The following is a 16,121-nucleotide window of genomic DNA, read 5'->3' as shown; positions in this document are numbered from 1 at the left end:
GGGCCGAAAAAACGTAAGGCAACAAGTCAGACCTTCGCCGATTCAAACTACCGGTACTACTTCTAATCAACTTAAAAATAAAAGACAGCATTCATCATTATGTAGGACTACAGCATAACTGATGGCATCTCCACTCCATAAACTTTATCTTAATAGATAAAGTACCAGTAGCATATGCCCCATGGACCTGTCCAGCATCAGAATGTAACCATTTATCCACATTGCAGAGCTTAGGTTTGTCCGTCAGTAACAATGAAAACACAACTGCTCAATTGAATATAAAATGCAGAATGGATTGCATTCGGTATCAATTCATCCAACTTTATTATTAAATAAACCCCAAAAAAGTTTCTGACTCACCAATCTGACTCCCTGGCTGTAGAAATAAGCAAGACGATAGTAATCCAGTGACAGTCTGACTGACAGCACAGCTAGCTAGCATCCTTCCGTTCATGTAGGCTACATGTCCGTTTGAAATGCTCGAACATTGTTTGTCCCTGTTGCTGCTGTACACCGTCCAAGGCTGGCGCAGGCCTTTCTCTTGCTATTCATTCTGTTCCTTTTTAAATTATAATCCAATTTGTTAAAATTCCTCCAGTCTGAAATATCTGCGGGCACGGCAGCTGCAATGTTGACTTAAAAATCCGCGGGGGTAATGCGACGTGAATGAGCATAGCCAACGTAATGACGTTGGCCTAAGCTGCGTAAATGTCTAGTAATATCTCGATTTTAATTGGTCCATGAATGATATGTAATGTAAAGGCTTATGTGGCATACCATTTACGTAAAAAAGGCACAAAGAATTATGCTTATTTGCGTACATGTTAAATAATACAGAATCAAGTGCGCATGCGCGAAAACTTTTTTCTTGCCGTCCACAATGAATAGGCGCAAAGGCACTGATTCTTTGCCGTACACAATGAATGGGAAACAGCAAAGGCAATATTTTTTTGGCATAATTTACTAACTGCTACGTTTCGAATCAAAACGTCTACACTTTTTTAAAGTAATCGCGGATTACATGTAAAGATCGAAATAATTAACAGTAACAGTAATAATACAAATATAAGTTTATTAAATAAAAAAAATATTTAATTTTATTTAATTTTATTTTTTTTGCACACGGCGCCTACCCTGACCGCACGTCACTGTAAACAACATCGTCAGTATCCATGTGCCGCGACACAAGCTGCTGTTAGTGTCCGCTACATTAACAGTCATTAGTGGGCATAGAGGATGGTAATCCCTACAGTTTACACTTCACAACGGGACACTTAAAGCCACTCGCCGTTGTCTCTCTGCTGCTGATTGAAATGCATCAGTCTTCTCTGGTGTGCAAACTAGCGGAGACTTCGGAGCATGTTTTCTCTGGTGTGCAAACTAGTAGTGTGTGTGTGAGAGAGAGAGAGAGAGAGAGAGAGAGAGAGAGAGAGAGAGAGAGAGACCTTAACGCTGTGTTTTAATACGGCTGGACCGACGCACTCCATGTCCGGCTTAAAAAGTGGGGGGGACAAAATGAGTCTTGACGAAAAGTGGGGGGTACATGTACCCCCCATACCCCCCGTAATCGACGTCTATGCTTATAACCAAACAATCTAAATCCCACAACAAATACTGAAAAGAGCAACTGTACAACAATCAATAACAGCTGAACAATATCATGAACATATCATTAAAAGTAAAAATGTTTTGAACGACCGTGAGTCTCAAAACACTACCAGTAAATATGACCTATGTGAAGTTGGGCAAAATCAAAATAATGCCAAACCGAGCAACATATTGGCTTTACCGAATTGCCTTCTAGCTATTATATTTTAGGATATTTAAGGGTCCTGCAACCTGATCCTGGGAATGTTGGGTTAGTAAGATCAGTTACAAGGACACATTTATTTGAATAAATCATTTCTTATTGTATTAGTTTTCATAGTCAGAAAGTTACAAGTTAACCAAACTCTTGAATAGAGTCTATGGAAGTTGCCAGTATAGTCCTCAACTAAGCAAGAAGAAGTGAGAGTGTCTTGGTTTACAGCCAGCTTTAATGAAGTGCTGGCACCATTAACAACAGTGTGTGAGGATTCTGAGCAGACCCAAACCACTCTGTGCTCTGGACCCTGGCTCTGCAAATCCACAGTGAGTTTAATTAAGCCAAGCCACACAGCCATTGACCCAACATCGCTGTTTGAGTTGGCAGGGCCCAGGGAAACCTATTTGCTGTGAGCAACACAGGCAGTTTTATATGACTGCAGCAAAGTAGATTGCCAGGCTAATATTTGGAAATTGTTTTATTTGATTTCAGTATTTATTGAGTGTAATTCCCGAGCTCCTCTGTGGCATTTTTAGCATCAAAGGTGCTGGTGTGTGGCCCGGCGGTCAGACGGCAGGCAGCCAGAGGTCTGGAAGGAGCAGCTAGGGGAGGATTTACTGGGGCGACCCCGCCCGCACCAAGACTTCTCAAGTCCAATAGATTAAGAGCTCTGACATAAACCACGGCAACGGGGATAGGGAAAGGAAAATGCAGTTCTGAACTTTTTTGTAACTTGGACTGAAGGGATCTGGGTCTACTGTAGCTTATTTCAATCAATTCAAATTGAAATGTTATGACATTAAAAAAAAACTAAGTAATTGTTGTGATTACGCGTCCGTATCATCCCAAAGAAAAGCTAATAGATCTGACCCAAGTTTAAAGTTTAGTTTCGGCGTTGAATGTGGGATACAAAATGCATTTTGAAGAAGCCGTTGCATGAAAAATAAGAAGGGAATAAAATATGTGATGAAAAGTTATCAGATATTACCTGAAAGTGTTTGTTATGTCCCCTGGCAGGCGGAGGGGATTCCTCTTCAAGGTCAAACCTGGAGGACGGATACAAGGAAGACGATATGACAGAGTGAGTCTTCCTCTTGCCCGGAGATTCTGGAGAAAAAAACATCTTAATGTATTACATCGTTCTGTCAAATAAATTAGAAAGTGACAGTTTTGAAATTGAAGTTGTAGCTGCGTTTGACAAATATGCTCGTTTTCTGATTTATATGGCAAAGGAGGAAAGTGATGCACCAGGTTTGTTACTCTGAAGATTAAATGAGAGCAGTAATTTGCATCCAAAGAGCACGAGAAAAGACTGCTTTACTCCTCAAATACGTTCTCATCAACACACAATTGCACAACTTGTACACACAACTGTTTGTGTGAAGACCATCTGTGAATCAATGAAGCCATATTTACTAGAAGTCATAAAATCTTGGGGCGCCCTTAGCTCAGTTGGTAGGGCGTCCCCCCCCCGGGCCGGGCCCAGCAGCAGACCCGGGTTCGATTCCCGCCCGCGGTCGTTCTCTGTATGTCACTCCCCTCTCTGCCCCATTTCACCTCTGTCTCTTCACACTATCAATAAAAAAGCATAAAAATGCCCAAAAAATATATAGACCTATAATTTTTTTTTTAAAAGTCATAAAATCGTGAACATTTCCGTGCTGTGGACAGAAGAACTAAAATGAGCCTGTTGCTGTTCCATTATCACATCAGTCTGGATGACAGCATCAGCACTGACAATACAACAAGCCTCCACAGCAGGAGTCAGCGAAGTCAGGCACACAGCTAGCTACAGCTAATCAAAGTGGATAAGAAAAATGCATTAGTCTACTCACAGTGTGCATTAGCCTGGGCTTGCCAAAGCAGGCCATGTAATTGACTACAAGAAACTAAGTCAGTCAGTCAGTCAGTCACGGAGTACTGGAAATAGCTTCTCAATTAAACACACACACATACATACACAGTGCAGCCTCTATTTCTTCAGCGTGCGGTGCAAAAAGAGAAGCCTGTCCTTCACAAGTGTTGCTATTTCTGTTTACCACAAGGCCCAAAATATTCTATCATTAGGGAAACTCAGAGGGAAAGGAAATACCACCAGGGAACACATGGATTCCATACAGCCACACAACGGAACCTTACTGACAGGGTGGACTGTCATGCTTACTGCTAACTGGTTTCAGTTCCGCAATATCCATGTGTCCGTTAACATTCTCTTCTTGAAAGAAATCATCAGCTTTTTCTACTTTCTATAACGGATTTAACAATTTTCCTATCTATAGCCGGTTCATCAATGTCTCTACTTTTATACCAGGATTTGGTGTGCCTTTCCTGTGATGGGAAACAATACATAAAAACTGAACATTGTATGTATAAGTAGCTCTGAGGACTGTATTGCTGAATCAAGCAGTCCCATTCGGGCTTGTAGCTCAAACAGTGTTATAGTGCATGAAGATACAGTGCCTCTGTTGGCAACTACGTGAAGGTTTGGGAAAACTGCAGCGTCCATGGGATTGTATTTAGAAATATGCTTCTTTCAAGTATTCTTTTTAACCTGAATTAAATCATGACCCTAAAAGTAAAACATTAATCTTTAAGTTCTGTATGAATGTGTTTTTTAAGCGTTGTGTACAGTTACCTGGGTTGGATATGGTCTCTGCCTTTCTAAGTGACAATGCAAATCATGTCTGTTCAAACCAGAGCCATAACTCTCAATTTGGATTTTCATTTTGCATGTATTATAAACAGCATAACACACACGAAATGTAGATTGTGCTGATTTGGTAGCCATCATATGTATTTTCACTTTCACTATGGCCAATGTAATATAGTGAGTGATCCACACAAACTCTAGCCCCAGCAGCAAAGAAGAAGAAGCATCTTTCTGAGGCAACTGAAGAAGCCAACAAAAACAGAGATGGACATCTCTAAGAGGTGAAGGTCAACATTGTTTCACAAGCATTTGCATGGATTTTGTAACTCCTAATTTTCTTGTTCTGTGATGTATGAGAATCTTCAATGTTACAGTTTATATTGCACAAGCACAGCTTAAAGGAATACTTCACCCATACGGAACCAGCGTTCTATCATTATAAAATAACTATTATAATATAATGAATGAGGTTTTTCTTCACTCAGTCTTCCCTTGGCCCAGCTGTCCTGTTAATCCTAACCCTTACTGAGATGTCACAAAAAGGAAACTGTAGGGTTAGACAGTGAGACCATAAAACACTCTCTCTGCTTTTTCTCAGGCTAAGATGATCCGATTTCAATTTTTTTTGCACATTTATACTAAATAGGATCTCCGAGTTCAATACACCTTCATATTCCAACCGGTGAAGTAGGCCTTTAAACTATATCAACCTCCAACCAACATGATATTAACTGACATGACTCACTTCTATCACTGAAGTCATATGCTATACTTAGGTCTTGAGAGTGATTTCATAAACCCTCAGTCCTAACAGGAACCACAACGACAAGAAACAAAGCTTACACGCTAAGTAACCAGCAGCAATATGGTATCTTTAAAATGTATACTTGTCAAATTATTTAGCTTTAAAGACCAAGTGCCTTTCAATAAATGGGCAGGGATCCCAGAAACGTTCCAAGCCAGATTACATTAGGACACAGTGAAGTTTTGATTGCCATTCTAGTAAAACAATATCAATCATCCGTCCAACCATTATCTCATGTGCTTACCATTTTTTGGTTATTTGGGTGCAGCAGAAACAAGCTATGAACACTTGTTAACATATTGTTACAGTTTAAGTTGAGATGGCCAATGTGTTAGCACATAGTTGCCTATTTACACATACAACAACAACAGCGTTCATTTAAAGTTGTATTTCAGGCCACTTTCAAGCCATTGTCAAATGAGTTGACCCAAAGTTGATTGAGCCTCTCATCTCCACAAAACTCTGTCCTCCCCGCCCCTGACACTGGAGCAGGAGGTTCTTCTTGGGAAAAATCCTAAGAAGGACTAAAAAAAAAGTTGTTGATTCTACCAAAAAACTTGGCAGTCAGCAGAACGTATAATATCCACCTCATGCAGATGCGCTGACAGTGTTGTTGTTTCTCAGAATTCCTCATGTGGGCGACGGATGTTATGCACTAGAGCTTTAAGTTAGCCTACATACAGCCAGTGTTCGAGGGTAACTACAAAGGTAACTACTATCAACCCTGGCTGTGTGATTGGCTCATTAAAAAAAATATTGACCATGGTACCATTCCCGTAATAACTGGAATAGACTCTGGAAAAAGAAAAAACAGCAACACATTACATTACTGCAACAAAATGAAAGTGCTCAGGATTACTATGTGAGAGATAACTGATTGGAGATGGGAGTTGTTTCATCCCATATGCTCCCTGTGGTCTCAGCAGTATGACAGTGGAACCATGACCTGATTACCTGTCCCCTGAAGCCTGTAATCACTAAAGCCAGCAGACAGCCACTGTCAGTCTGCTGACAGGGAAGATAATTGCTGGTGATGCTACATGCCGTTAGCCCTGCTAATGAAATATGAAAACAAAGAGCAGTGACAAGGCAGCGGGGGCACCAAAGAGGCCTGAACTCCATTGCAGGCCATTTCCTCCCCATTCTCCACCAGCCTCTTTTCATTTCACCTGCCAATCACATGTTTAGTATTGCTCTATATGGAATGATTGAACTGTGGTTTACACTACCTCACTAGCCTAAACAATTGCTTTTCTACAGGGCTGGTCTATCCCATAGATATTCCCATTCAGTCAGATGTTTCCTTTTTACTTCTTACTAGTGCAGTGCCCGTAGGAAGCAGGTCTGCTGTGTGTGTCCCGCTCATCACTCATTTCAAGCTATAGTCGCAGCAGCCAATCAAATCAGAGGGAGGCGGGGTTTAGCCGGAGACTACTTCATGCCGCTTCATGCCCGTCGTTACTGTGGCCTTCAGTCTGCGCATGTATTCGCCGCCAGCATGATATAAATATGATAACTTCTACATATTTGGTCTAAAACTTCATAATCGATCAAGGATGCACACCTTTGTGCCGTGCGCAAGCAATATCCGGAAGCTCAGGCCGATCTGACTAACAGTGAGAGAGATATGCGAGTCACAGACAGACACACAGTGACAAAATGCAGTGTCTACCTTGTCGTTACAGTGCAGAGTATGCAGACCATTAAAGGAGTATGTTATATTCATTGAAACTCCCTCAGTGATGCTCCGCAGCAACATTTAACATGAACCAGCAAAAACAGCGTTTATTTTGTTTAAAACTGTGATGAATTTTAATGAACTTTACAAACACATCTTTCCTACATGGCCTATCTAATGGGTTAAGAGTTAATGTTTTTAATTTATTGACAACCCTTTCTGCATAGAATGGTGTGTTTATTTATTTATTTTATTTCTTCATTGGAGACCTTTCCCAAAACGCTTGAGAAAGGGATGTCTCTACTGCTAGTATGGACAAGAAGAAAAATACAGCAGCAGAAAGCTCTTGACATGTAGATATAGATAAGATATATATATATGAAATATTGTATTAGGAGGATAGATGTAAACCTCTTACAAACCACATGGCTTTGTCTGAATTTCCATACCACCATTTCAAAACAAACTGACAGCTCAAAAAAACATCTGTTATCGTTATCACAAATCTCATTGTAGCTATTATAACCCCCTTACACTGTATATGACTTGAGTACATTGCAGGCCATAAAGATGATAGATAGCCTTGTAAAAGTGATCTTTGAGGTTTTAATCACCCTTCGTCTTCTGCTTCAGCTAGTTATTTCACATAGTCCTATAGCCCTTAGTGATGTGGTTGGTATTTTAGTGAAAGTATTTTAGGAAAAAAAAAACTTAAATTACCTCAAAGTAGGCTATTATTTGGTAACTTAAACTTTATGACTGAAAATGTAATGGAGTTTTCGGTATTAGCTTTTTGCTCTACAAAATCAGCCCATTGATGTCCCCTTTTAGAAATAACCAATGAAATACGACACATGTTTCTATATTCATGTATACAGAATGCAGTAGGCCTAGTAGAAGTAGCCTATCCCAAGGAGAAAATGGTCAAACTAGCTAACCGGCTAAAAAACAGCTAGCGTGCGAAGTTAATCAAAGTTTTATAAAGCTCTCCACTTCGGCGTATCACACAATATGTACAGCACACGTACTGTACTCACATGCAATGTTACATAGCCCAAAAATTACGACAAAAACACTTGTATAGCAAAAAATATATACTGTACGTAGCCTAAATTAAGGTAATACAGAGCACTGTATGTCATACTTTTATGTTGTTTATGAAACATACTAACGGACCAAGTCACAGCGTGTTAGCAAGAATATCCTAACCCTGTGTGGACCGCGGTGACTCCACAGTAGAGACAACAAAACAGACTCTCTCCATGTAATATATCTAATTTAATGTAAAGAGAGATGAGTTTCTTCCACTTACCCCTCTGCCCTCCTGACTCTTCTGTGAATACGGACAGTTTTCTGCCAAAGTGTCTCAGGCACACACACTGACGGGTACTCGTCCGCTTTATTTAGGAAACTGACAAACTCAGAGCACAGAGAGCGTAGCCCTTCCCACCAGAGTGCGCGTGCGCAGCTACGTCGGCGCGCGCTTGTTCATATCATCGTAAATACAGTGTAGCCTACTGTACAGGGTATGAGGCGTGTGTTTGTAGAGTGATGGATCTTTTAAGGTAGCATATTATAGTGTGTGTGTGTGTGTGTGTGTGTGTGTGTGTGTGTGTGTGTGTGTGTGTGTGTGTGTGTGTGTGTGTGTGTGTCTGCGTGCGTGTGTGTATGTGTGTGAACCATAGATAGTATAATAAAGTAGCACAGTAGTGTGAAGGCTAAGTAATGGCCTGTTTCAGTCAGATTGTAAAGATTCACCTTTGTGTCTAACAAATCAGATAGAAGTTCTCACATAAACTCAACATGGACAATGAGAACCTGGAATATCATGTTAAAAAGTGTTGATATCATATAGCCTTTACTCTTCGGCTGCATGTCTGCCCAAAACACAAGCCCCAAATAATAGCATTAAGGACGAAGAAGAGAACTTGTGACTGAAATGCCAAGTTCATGTATGAAGTGGCTGAGAAGTTCAGCTTAGTTTAGCTAGGTGCAGCTTCAGAAACTATCAGTGCCATCCAGTAGCTGGATGTACATGCCTGATATTTAATAACTAATGATAGATTGATGAAAAATGCAGAGAAAAACATACTTGTAATGCAATCAAAAAATGTAATCAAACAGAATAATCTTTTCAGCTAAAAAGAATAAATAAATAACCCAGCCCCAGTCGTATACAGTTTATATTCACTTAATCAAAAGAGACCTTTTACTTTTTGCTTTTACAATCCGACATGTAAAATAAAAATGTGCCCTTCAAGCATTTCTTATAGAGAATAGTATTGCTCATCTTTGCCCAGATGCCATATACCTGTGCCAGATTCCATGAACAATACTAGGCCTACTTCTTCTGAATGGAGATAGTGTTTTAGAACTAAGCCCTTTAAATAAGAAACACAATTCAAGCTCTCAGACTTCTTTCCATCAGGATGAAAAGCAGCACTCTGGTGCCATCTTGTGTCCCTGGTTAAAAGCATCAGGTAGAAGGAATCTAATGGGAGAAAGAGTTTTGCTGAATATTCAGATCCAAACATAGATAGATAACCACATTCATGATTGTTAACAGAATTTAATTTGCTTTATTGTATAATATTTTAATGCACAATACATGCTTTCTGGCTGTTGAACTTTGTCCCAGTAGTTTCAACTCCAAAGTGTTTTGCTACAAGTTTGTTGTTTAGCCTTGACAGAGGTATGACGCATTCATGTGCACAGTAAGAAAAGACTCCCTAAACTCCCCATATTCTGTTATCAGACATTGTATGAAGGATAACACCAGCTGAGATGAATTTCTGGGAATACCTGCCTAATTAAAAACATTTCTGCTTTCGCCAGCAAAAAGGGCTGGACACACCAAACTTAGTATGTGTTTGCGCACACACCAACTTCTCTTGCATATAATCTCTGTACACTGTTCATTCGAGGTATTCAATCATGTAAGCCCATTTGTGGTACATTGTTGTTTGACCCTTGCTGCTGTTTGCAAGTAAATTCACCTGCTTCCAAGAAGGCCTGACTCAGTTTCAATTATTCAAACACTTGGTGAAATAATTCTAGTAACAAATGGTCCTTCGAGCCGGATCCAACATCTTCTTCTCTGGACAAGACGAGCCTGCACCGTGACGACGGGGGAGTCCACGACTCTCGACAAAAGACCTCCAGTGAACATTGCTACAAAAGAGGCTGTCAGCAGACTCGACTTGGACGGAGAGGGGTGACGGAATCCAGAGCCTGAGCGAGTCGAGGCTTTCTTGAAATCAGGTGAATATAAACAGCTGATTTTGTTTTGTCCAGGAATTAGGAATTCCTTTGTTTTATGTATTAGGTAGATAAACTAGTTTATGAAGCAGTATTTCTCATGGTTTTACCGTAAGGGAGAATAACTGATCGTAGTGTTTGGGAAAATGCACTAAAGAGAAAAATATTTCAACCTATAGTGTTTGGGGAGATGCACTAGAGACAAACCTATCTCAGCCTTTGGTGTTTGAGAATTTACACTGTCAAAAACAAAAGTCTCTCACGTACGTAATTAGAATGATCATTAGTGTGGGGTCGAGGGTGGTCCCTTTATTCTGACAGGTATATTTTGTTCCATTAAACTGAGAGTTCTTTGTAATTCGGGAAGGTTTTATGGAAACAAATTGATATCTGGCTGCTTGTTGTTACTTAGCCTGGGGATATAGTACTGCTCCAGGGAGTTAGTCTATGACAGGTTGTTTATTTGTTTTGTTTTGTTTTGTTATGTTTGTCAATAGTCTACAACTGCAGAGTAGACTTATTAGTTTTATTTAGAATACATCACATAGGGTGTTCTAGTTTAAATTGGTGAATTTTGTTAATCAATTGGAGGGAATAGGGGTGTTCACCCTGTTTAAATAGATTACTGGGTAATTTGATATTAGATTTTACATTTTAAAAAATTAAATTACTTGTAAGCGCAACTGCCCCTCTTACATATGATCAAATATCTGACTTTACATTTGATCCAAGCCCCCATCGAGAACAGTAAAGAGAAAGGTGGTGGCCAAAGAGATGAATAAGAGAATGTTGTTGAAAGTGTAAGAGAAAAAAGATTGTTTGGAACTGATTGTTTATGGATGTTATAAAGAAAGAAAAAGTATGTAGGGGAAGGGAGATAGAAGGTTTTGTAAGTGTGCATACAATTGTTATGCTGTTATGATGGGTTATAAAATGCTTGTCTCCTAAAGATGACCAGAGTTCTGACTAAATTGCTAAAAGCTTTAAAGTTTAGAGCTAAATATCTTGCCAAATCCAAGCCCCATAGTGAACCTTAAAGATTAAAGGTGCAGTCAATCATTTGAAGTCCCAGCATAAACTTAAAAAAGCGTCCCTTTGTGTTCTTTTTATGAAAATGTTCACTGAAAAGAATTGTTCAATGCTTTTGATTTGAACTACAAGTTAAAGGGGATTTTTATGCTGAAAATATGATCATAATGTGTATTGTTGATATAAATTGATTCAAAAACTGGTTAACTGTAAAGACACCTATACTTAACCTACATGTTAACTTTTGTTATTTGAAGAACAAACTATAACACCATGTCAGATTTGGAGAAGTAGAGAGCTTCTCAGGAATGTGGTGTGTGTGTGATTCAGTCCCATGCAGAAAAGGGAGGGCCTGTCTCACTGACTGCCTGTGTGTGCTTGAATGCTGCCCAAACACAGACAACCATGTGGAAGAATGAAATCAAACCTATTCTAAAATGTTGTTGTGCGTTAATTGTGACATCTAGAGCAAGCAAAATGGATAGGATGATATTTTAGAAACAACCCTGGCAGAATGATGAGCATTTCTTTTGAGAACATGTTACTGCTCAAATTCATTCTGTTTCAGATGCAAGGAGAAGACCAAGCTGACCATTCTTCAATAAGGACAATTGGACACTGAGGAACAATCTGAATCGGTTATGGTAATATCCTACATAACCATTCCCCCAGTGACTGTGATATGAAGGACACTTTGCGTCAAAATGCCACAAAAGGACTTGTTGACCATCAAGACGATCTTGGTTCCTGTTCCCTGGCTTCTACAAAAACTGTCCTCTCTGAAACTGTACATAGACGATATAGCACCAGTACACAAACTTGCATTTTCACAACTGTGATGTTGATGTACTTGATATTATTCTGCTTGACTGAAATATATCTACTCATATGCTTTGCCCTTTTGCTTTGAAGTGTTGCAAAAAGTTGCATTAAATATTATAAAAAGGGTGGAATGTTAACAGAATTTAATTTGCTTTATTGTATAATATTTTAATGCACAATACATGCTTTCTGGCTGTTGAACTTTGTCCCAGTAGTTTCAACTCCAAAGTGTTTTGCTACAAGTTTGTTGTTTAGCCTTGACAGAGGTATGACGCATTCATGTGCACAGTAAGAAAAGACTCCCTAAACTCCCCATATTCTGTTATCAGACATTGTATGAAGGATAACACCAGCTGAGATGAATTTCTGGGAATACCTGCCTAATTAAAAACATTTCTGCTTTCGCCAGCAAAAAGGGCTGGACACACCAAACTTAGTATGTGTTTGCGCACACACCAACTTCTCTTGCATATAATCTCTGTACACTGTTCATTCGAGGTATTCAATCATGTAAGCCCATTTGTGGTACATTGTTGTTTGACCCTTGCTGCTGTTTGCAAGTAAATTCACCTGCTTCCAAGAAGGCCTGACTCAGTTTCAATTATTCAAACACTTGGTGAAATAATTCTAGTAACAATGATCATGTATTGATTTCAGTTCTATTTGTATTATATTTCTTACATGATACTTCTACAGGAGCAGCTCATAAGCCCACATTATAAGCAGTGACTCAATTAAGCTGTTTTAGTTAGTTTTCCAAGAATTATCTCCATACTAATGATAGAGAGGAGGCCAATGTGGACTTGATGTGGCAGGAAACAACATATTTTATAGATGGACAATTATTTTAATTTGTTGTTGACCTTCTACTCATATCTTTCTTGAATTATTTTGTCAATTTTCTCTGGGCCACTTTATGGCTCTTTTTCTTAAGCATACTGTACATCTTAATCCATCCTGCTTCATCTCTGTTTACTAATTGGTAAGAAACAAAAGATCAATTTGAATCAATGTTACAATCGGTAAACAGTTCATACTACGCAATGAAATGAAATATAAAGAAGCTTATTTTGCAGCATCTTCCTTAGTTAGGTTCCTATATGCACAAAGAGACAGGACATGTTGGAGGTGCTCATTAGATAAGCCCTTAACATGCTTAAAAAAAAGGGAGTGATCCTATATAACTTCATGTGTGAAGATTAGACAGTATATCTTAATATGCATATTGTGTATCCCAGTCCCAGTTTTATCATGAGTTGAATATGGGAGGATGTGGAGCGGAGAGATTAAATAAGGATTGAAAGAGCAGGCCGGGGACGAGACCTTGCCATTAAAAAAACACTATAACCACAGCTGAAAGAAACGTCATGCCTTAACAGGATTTCACAGCGGGAAGCCTTCATCCTCCTCCTGAGACACTGGCTTGATATGAGGCTCGTATATGTGAAATACTCTTCTATAAAGAGCCAAGAAGACAGTAGAAGCAAACTTCCTCTGTGAGTTGATCCTGCAGCAAATACACTGACTTTGCAAAAACTATAGAGCATTAGCCACCGTTACCCCTTCAATCAGCATTACCGCTTTCTGTAAAGTGGGCAGCGGGATGTGGGTCATAGTCAACTGGTAAAAATGAACCAGGTCGTAAAATGAAGAAATAAGATATACTTATTACACTGAAAAAGCCATTTGTATAACACGTGTTAAATGACGAGGATTACAAGAGAAAAGAGAATCTATAATTGATTGCAGGAAGCAGCACACAGTGTGAGTGGAAATTCCACATTTCTATCATTTACACTGTGTGCACAATTATTAGGCAAGTTGTATTTTTGAGGATTAATTTTATTATTGAACAACTACAGTGCTCTCGGTCAATCCAAAATGTTAATGAACCTAAACCTGAATGTTTACGAAAGTAAAAGTGAGGTTTTGTCTTTCTTACGAGAATATATGTGCACAATTATTAGGCAACTATTAGTATGCAGAATTATTATGCAACTAAATAAAAAAACTAAAATTTTCCCATCTCACTTGTTTATTTTCATCTGTTAAAGTGAGAATAATAAAACTCAAAATATACAAATAAAAATGTCCGACATGTCGAAAAATAAATAATCAGTGACCAATATAGCCACCCTTCTTTTCAATAACTGTCACAAGCCTTCTATTCATGGAGTCTGTCTATTTCTTGATCTGTTTTTTTGTGCAGCAGCAACCACAGCCTCCCAGACACTGTTCCGAGAGGTGTACTGATTTCCTTCACTGTAAATATCCCGTTTAAGCAGGGCCCACAGGTTCTCAATAGGGTTTAAGTCAGGTGAGGAATGGGGCCATGTCATTATTTTTCATCCTTAAGGCCTTTACTGGCTAGCCATGCAATTGAGTATTTCGATGCATGTGATGGAGCATTGTCCTGCATAAAAATCATGGTCTTCTTGAAAGATGCACTTTTTCCTGTACCACTGCTTGAAGAAAGTATCTTCTAGAAACTGGCAGTAGGTTTGGGAGTTGATTTTGAGGCCATCTTCAACCCGAAAAGGTCCAACTAGCTCATCTTTAATAATACCAGCCCATACCAGTATCCCACCTCCACCTTGCTGGCGTCTGAGTCGAAGTGGAGCTCTGTGTTCGTTACTGATCCAGCCATGGGCCCATCCATCTGGTCCATCAAGAGTCACTCTTATCTCATCAGTCCATAAAACCTTTGAAAAATCTGTCTTCAGATATTTCTTGGCCCAGTCTTGACGTTTCAACTTGCGTGTTTTGTTCAGTGGTGGTTGGGTTTCAGCCTTCCTTACCTTGGCCATGTTTCTAAGCACTGAACACCTTGTACTTCTGAGCACTCCGGGTAGGTTGCAGTTCTGGAATATGGCAGAACTGGAGGATAATGGGTTCCTGGTAGCTTCACGTTTGATTATTTTCAAATCTTTGGCAGTTAATTTGCGTCTTTTTCTCTCAATACGTTTCTTGCGACCTTGTTGGCTATTTGCAACAAAACGTTTGATGGTTCTGTGGTCACGCCCCAATATCTTAGCAATTTCAAGAGTGCTGCATCCCTCTGAAAGACTTTTAACAATTTTTGACTTTTCAAAGTCCGTTAAATCTCTTTTTTGGCCCATTTTGCCTGAGAAAGAGAAACTGCCTAATAATTATGCACACCTTGATATAGAGTATTGATCTCCTTAGGCCACACCTTAACTCATTACACAAATACACATCACCTGGTATGCTTAAATCCAATAAGCACTTAGGTTTATACAGCTTGAAGTTGGGAAATATGCATAAAAATTATGATATGGCCAAAATCCTCACTTGCCTAATAATTGTGCACACAGTGTATTACCACTTTGTGTCAGCAGCAACATTGTTTCAGTTGACGTTATATTAGTACATTTGTTTTATTTTCCACAAAGCGTTCTTCAATATGATGAAATACAATTGTTATTTCACAATCTGTTGCGTACAGTATGCGTTGCACATACACACAGCAGACGAAAATGGAATAGCAGTGGAAAATCAATAAATAAAATCTTTTAAATATAAATGACGGGTCGTATCCACTCCTATGAAAAACATATGCAAGAACACCATTCACATATACAGTATTTTGTTTCCGCCGACAGGAGAGATAAATACATCACTATTTACATGTAGCCTTTTTCTGCATGAACATTAAACCCCATCTTCTCATCTGCTGCTCCGTCACATCATTACAGCAATATGAGAATAGTGTTTAAAGCCCCTGTAAGCCCAAAATCCACAACATCCTCCTAACTATGTTATTTGTGCAGTTAGTTGCATGATGTACACATCCGAAAAGATTTAGGCATATTTATCAATCCAAATGAAAGATATGCCAATTAATGTTTGGTCAACTGTACAGAACTTCGGTTTAGATGAGGCGGGCTATGCTCTGGTCCTTATTATACAATAAGTCTTTTGACCCAATCATGGCAGTTCTGTGCCCGAACTTTCTATAAAAATAATGACTGTTGCCATAGAGAGCATTTGATATGGTTATGTCCACACATTCCTATCAAACGGTCTAGACAGTAAAAAAGCTGTTTCTTTTAGA

At 39.2% G+C, this 16,121-nt stretch overlaps 1 protein-coding gene across 1 annotated transcript in view; it reads right to left on the bottom strand.

Moving 5' to 3' along the window:
• The window catches only part of LOC307249602 (myocyte-specific enhancer factor 2A-like), a 49,433-nt gene extending 41,098 nt beyond the window's left edge, over positions 1-8,335 (bottom strand). The window contains exons 1-2 of the mRNA XM_080026406.1: positions 8,250-8,335; positions 2,793-2,911 (exon numbers count right to left, since the gene is read on the bottom strand). The gene's annotated coding sequence lies outside the window, so the exon portion shown is untranslated. The remainder of the gene's footprint in view (positions 1-2,792; positions 2,912-8,249) is intronic.
• Positions 8,336-16,121: the final 7,786 nt, after the last annotated feature.

This window comes from Ammodytes marinus (assembly GCF_949987685.1).
Source record: "Ammodytes marinus genome assembly, chromosome: 1".
Lineage (NCBI taxonomy): Eukaryota > Metazoa > Chordata > Actinopteri > Uranoscopiformes > Ammodytidae > Ammodytes > Ammodytes marinus.
This window is presented reverse-complemented; position numbering and strand designations above follow the sequence as displayed.